The sequence below is a fragment of the Nannobrachium achirus genome (genome assembly GCF_963921795.1).
Source record: "Nannobrachium achirus genome assembly, chromosome: 4".
NCBI lineage: Eukaryota > Metazoa > Chordata > Actinopteri > Myctophiformes > Myctophidae > Nannobrachium > Nannobrachium achirus.
The window spans coordinates 44546460-44552538 of NC_137813.1; positions in this window are offsets into that span (position 1 = coordinate 44546460).

The window sequence follows — 6079 nt, forward strand, 5'->3', positions numbered from 1 at the left end:
TCTTTCCTGACAGTGAGGGATAGCCTGGCATCTAAAGCGCACACGTGTGTGTTTGTGTGCACAAAGTCTGTGCAAGTGTTTCCACACGTGCAGGACAATAAAGAGTAAATGGCATGGTATGTACCATAATTTGTTTCTCTGAGAAAGAGAGAGCGAGAGAGTGTGTGTCATAGAGAGAGAGAGAGCTATATGACCATACAACAGGGACGTGCTGGCCATTGGGAAAAGCGGGACTACTCCCGAACGGCCGGTTCATTCCCGGCTGGTCCAGGCCGGCCATTAGGACAAAATTAAAAATAAAATGACGGCCTTCGTTCCATTTTGGGGGCTGTGCGGCCAACAAAGTAAATCGTCACTGTCGGGCAGAAACCTCGTATCTCCAAGTTTCAAATGTATACATATTTGCACAAAGCAAAGCCCTGCTTCATCATACAAGGCCGTTGCACAAAAGTAGTGAAAACAGCAGATCTACAAGCACACAACGCCTCGCAACGTGAGGCGTTGTGTGCTTGTAGATCGTCTGTTTTCACTAGTTTAAATCATTTTTAAAATGATAAATAAAAAAACTAACGGTTTTGGACATACAAGGTTTCCACCCGACGACGAAATATGACTCATGTAATAGAGAGAGATCTTTCTCTATAGCGTGAAAATGAGGGCCTCTCCAACTCTTTTTCCCGGGCTGAATCAGTGGCCCAGCACGTCCCTGCCATACAGTATGTGGTGTAGTTGCAGACCTACGGTATATGTGTGTTCCATTTCAAGCAGGTAATATTTGTACTGCAGTGTGACCCCTGGACCTTTCCTTTATTTTCTGCAGTGCTGGTATTGGCCTGTTCATCATACCTAGCTGTGGTCCGCTTACTCTAAACTACAGTGCACAGGGGTGCCACACCAAATCCTGGGCCCTGGGTACAAGGATTCACTGCGGGCCCCCCATAGGCTTTAACTATTGAAAAATAGGAGATATACAAGCTCACACTGCAAGCCTGTAGATCTGCTATTTTTGAAAAGTCTTTGAATATTTCGAATCCTTCCAAGGTTTTTTGAAAAACCCATGTTTCTATGTCAGTGGTGCTCAAACTTTTTCATGTGAAGGACCTCCAAAATGATATGTATTTGGCCACGGAACCCCATCTCAAAGTATTTAGTTCCAGGGACCCCCCAGAAGCTAAATTAGTTACAAATGTTCGTTTAAAAAATACATATATTGGAAGATTTGCACACATTTTCATGACTTTTCAAAAATAGCAGATCTAAAAAAAAGCTGAGAGCTCTTCGGAGCTGGCCGAGTGTATGGAGAACCGGAAAGATTGGAGACTCCGATGGAAGCTCGTTTGAGGACGACCGAGAGTGAGATCTACAAGCTTGCTTTGAGCTTGTATATCTGCTATTTGTCAATAGCTAAAGTTACTAGGGCCCCTCCACCTTGGGCCCTAGTAACTCAGTCCCACTCTCCCCCCCCCTTGTGACGCCCCTGACAGTACATGTGCATTGTGTGTGTGTGTGTGTGTGTGTGTGTGTGTGTGTGTGTGTGTGTGTGTGTGCGTGCATGCGTGCGTGCATGTGTGTCCTAGTGAATTCCAGGCTAGAGCTTTAGAAGTATCCATCCATTTAACAACATGAAAGCAGATCACTCTGCATATAAATGGATAAACACCCAAATGCACATCAGAGTTCTGGAGTGGAAGCAAGGCCCATTTTCATTGATGTGTTTTCAAACGGAACAAGGAGGGAGTTTGAAAGAAATGATGTCATGTCTCAGCATGGAGTTGGAGAGCGGAGAACCTCAAGAGACGGTTGCTTCACTTTGGGGACACGCCGAATGCCACTCAGAGCTTCACAGAACCGGTATTGATGAGCAGGGACGTGCTGGCCATTGGGAAAAGCGGGACAACTCCCAAACGGCCGGTTCATTCCCGGCCGGTCCAGGCCGGCCATTATTGGAAAAAAATTAAAATAAAATGTTGGCCTTCGTTCTATTTTGGGGGCTGGGCGGCCAACAAAGTCGGGCAGAAACCCTGTATATCCAAGTTTCAAAATGTGTATGTTTCTTTGCAAAGCAAAGCCCTGCTTCATCATACAAGGCTGTCGCACAAAAGTAGTGAAAACAGCAGATCTACAAGCACACAACGCCTCGCGGTGCGAGGCGTTGTGTGCTCGTAGATCGGCTGTTTTCACTAGTTTAACTCATTTTTAAAATGGTTTTGGACATACAAGGTTTCCACCCGACAATGACGAAATATAACTCATGTAATTGGCCCACTGGCTTGTCACTTGTCATGATCTGAAATGGCAAATCTTTGAGTAGCAGCAGCGCTATAGAGAGAGATCTCTCTCTATAGTGCGCAATGAGGGCCTCTACAACACTTTTTCCCGGGCTGAATCAGGGGCCCAGCACGTCCCTGTTGATGAGCCAGTGGAGCTAAGAATGCAACCGGAGACTGGAATCAAGTGTCAGACTGGCCCCAAGGACAGACAGTTTCCTCCTAGGTGCTCCCCACTGTGCACCTCCATACATTTCAACTCAATGTTGATTGGGCCCTTACAAACTAGAGTACCCCTGACTGTTGCATCTTTTCTGACTGTGCTACGAACTAAGGGACCAGTGGCCAGGGCGTCACAAGGGGGAGAAAAGTGGGACTGAGGGGCGTCCCTGGAACTAAATTATTTTGAGAAGGGGGTCCGTGGCCAAATATCATTGTTTTTTTTTAGCACTACTGAAACATAGGTTTTTAAAAAAAAAGAAACCTTAGAAGGATTTTTCTAAGGGTTTTTCAAAAAATAGCAGATCTACTAGCTCGCAGCGCGGCACTCGGTGCAGCGCTGTGAGCTTGTAGATCTGCTATTTTTTAATAGTTAAAGCACAGAATAATGCGTAATAATGTGTTTGAGTCTAAGTGGGAACGCATTTGAAGAACATTCATGGGAGGCCCGCATTGAATCCTTGTACCCAGGGCCCAGAATTTAGTGTGACACCCCTGCCAGCGCCGCACCACAGCATCGTATTACATGGCACGCCTCCATTTGTGCTTTGTTTTATCTTATTTTTCATTGGCAGCCACATTAAGGAGCCACTTTTAAGCATTAGAAAGCAATCTCTAATTAGGTTTCAGTGTCATCTCAATTTTCCTGAATGGATTTCTTATTCGAACTGCACTATGCTAAATCTATGCTCAATATGCAAGATATGATACAGCTATCAGTCTGTTTGAATACATACCACTATATGCACTATAAACATGTTTTTTTCTCAGTCTGTAATGCCAACCTTATAATGTAAGAGAAACTCTGTGTATCACGATTATTTCTAGTGGATTACCGTACATTTGGCCCAATATACCATGACATGACCTCAATAAAAGGTAGAGAAAATAAATCTGTTTTGAATAGAGGTAAACTTGTGTTCAACACTATAAAAAGCTGGTGACACAAGGATGGGTTGATTTCCATGTCTATTCTACCGTAGATAAAAAAACGGATCCAATTTGGTCACACTTTATATTCATGTATTTTTTTTATATAGCCTACATACTGTATGCAATGAGGTGGTAAGCCATCAGGTTAGAATTCACATTAAGTTGGAAATCACGACTGTGCTACAATACAAAAGCTGCCCCTAGTTGTGATACAGTAAAAGGTAGACGTAATGTGCCAAGGCCAAAGAGACACCACTGTCCCTTATTTGTCTTCATTTGAGAAGTGTTGATGCTGCAGTGTGGGTGGAAATGGTGGAAATATGAAAGGCAGTATTCTAAATGTGTCTGACACACCATCCACTGAGCCGCATGTAGTTCCCTCAGAGAACCCTGGGTAGACAGACAGTGGGCATGAGAACACAAATAGAGATGCTAAAACAAGCATTAGCCTAACTGTCAACGACAAAATAACATTTCCAAATGCCTAATACAAATGGGACCAGGTTGGCTTCATATGGATGGATGTCAGACTTCATCTGGCCAGCCTCTGACTATGCCAGTCATCTAAGACATATCAATGTATTGATCATACAACTATATATTTTGGCAAAGAATACAGAGATAGCTGTATATACTGTATATAGACATACTACTACTGCATACTGTATATGCGATTGGGTTCACAATTTGCATAATGCCATGATATAAAAATGTTTGCCCTCTGAGGGCTGTATTGATTTAAAAAAGCTTCCAATCGGCATATTTCTAAATCAAGTGCAGAAAAAATTAAACTCACAATAAACTTCTGTCATCAACAGCGCTGCCCTCCACTGAACAGCTAAATCAGCAGCTAATCAATCATGAATCAGCAGCTAACCAAATCTCTCATGATCATTGCTTACAGGAAAGAGCTTTTAAATGCCAAACAGCCCGACGCCTGGTTGTGCATTCACAATGAAGCCATTAATAACAGACCTTGCTTGTTCCTTACCATTCCCTGCTCACGCTGAATATAGAAACAGCAGGTGACATTTCAGCTTGTTTTCCTCTGTGCCTATCTACATGTCATCACCAGTCTATTGTTCAGTATAATCAAAGCTGATCCGAGTTGTTTTTCTAAAAGGTTGTTTATAAAAAATTAAAGCTCTCTCTAAATGTCAAACTCTTTCTTTGGAAGCATCCGAGTTCAGTATCTCCATGGCTGAGTCTTTTCATTTTAGTCCTCATCTTATTTTGGGGAGGTTGCTTCCAGACCATGTTGCACCTGAGATCTAATCTTGTAGAAGTTACTTTCTAGACATAACATATTTATTACTTCAGCAGACTGCCCCAAAGTGATTACGTTTTGGGTACCAAAGGTCAATCAATGGCACAATCAATCCATCTATTCTCGGGGGAGGGACTAAGACACAAGGAAAGGATGCAGGTAAAGGAAATTGCTTTTGTGTTACTTTCACAAGACCCCCTCAAATGAAGCATACGTTTATAAAAGGACTACATAGGTAACATAAAATTGAAGAGGGTAGGCTAAATCGCAAAGAGAATAGACCACAATGATGATTGGTATTAAAAGGAACATTTAGCAGCTTAAAGTTCAATGTCATGATGAAACACAAACAACCACAACACTCTCAAACTAAGGGTACATAGTGTATTTTGAAAAAGAGTGAACGGCTACAGGCTGGGGCTGGTGGCAGGGAGCGTTGGAAGGAAGGAATAGGACAAAGATTATACGTCCTCCCAGTGGGGGCTCCTCACTGGCACACAAATGTGTGGGAAATTAGCAATTGGCATAATGACCAAATTGAGGAGAAAAAGGGGTAAAAAAAAATCCCAAGAATGAAATGTATTTTCAGACCATGTCCCAATATTTGGGGTGTTTCCCTGAAGTCCTGAACTGCCTTCATTGAATGTATGTGTGCCAATCCATGCTTCATTTTATAGAAGTATCTTCTAAAGTTCTGTTATTTATTCTTTAACCTACATACTTTAAAACTACAATATATAGTTGACCTAAATACTGCAATTATATTTTATAACATACAAGGCACACAACTTCCAAGCTGTGTTCAGCTGTTCCAGCCTAGAGAGCCAGTACAACCTGAGAGGAAATGCCATCTTTGAACAAACCAACGCAAGAATAAATATTAGAGATATATGTGTATCAGTTATAGGGGTAAGATTATGGAATAACTTAGATACAGACTTAAAACACAGTACTAGTATAGTTTCAGCACTTTTGGAGAGGTGCCAAGTCCTGCTGGAAAAGAAATTCAGCATCTCCATAAAGCTTGTCAGGAGACAAAAGTATGAAGAGCTCCTGAACGTCTGCATTGACTCTGGACCTGATAAAGCACAGTGTACCAACACCAGCAGATGACATGCTACCCCAAAACATTACTGACTGGAAACTTCACACTAAACTTCAAGCACGTTGGATCCTGTGCCTCTCCACTCCTCCTCCAGACCCTGGGACTTTGATTTCCAAATGAAATGCATAATTTACTTTCATCTGAAGAGGCAATTTGTGTAAAGGAGCCTGAGCAAGTATTTAGTTAAATGAATATATCTTTTCAGAAGGTTGCCATTTCTATCGTAAACCTTTGGTTATGCACTATTTTGAATAAAAATATATATACAGTATATATATTTTCATGAGC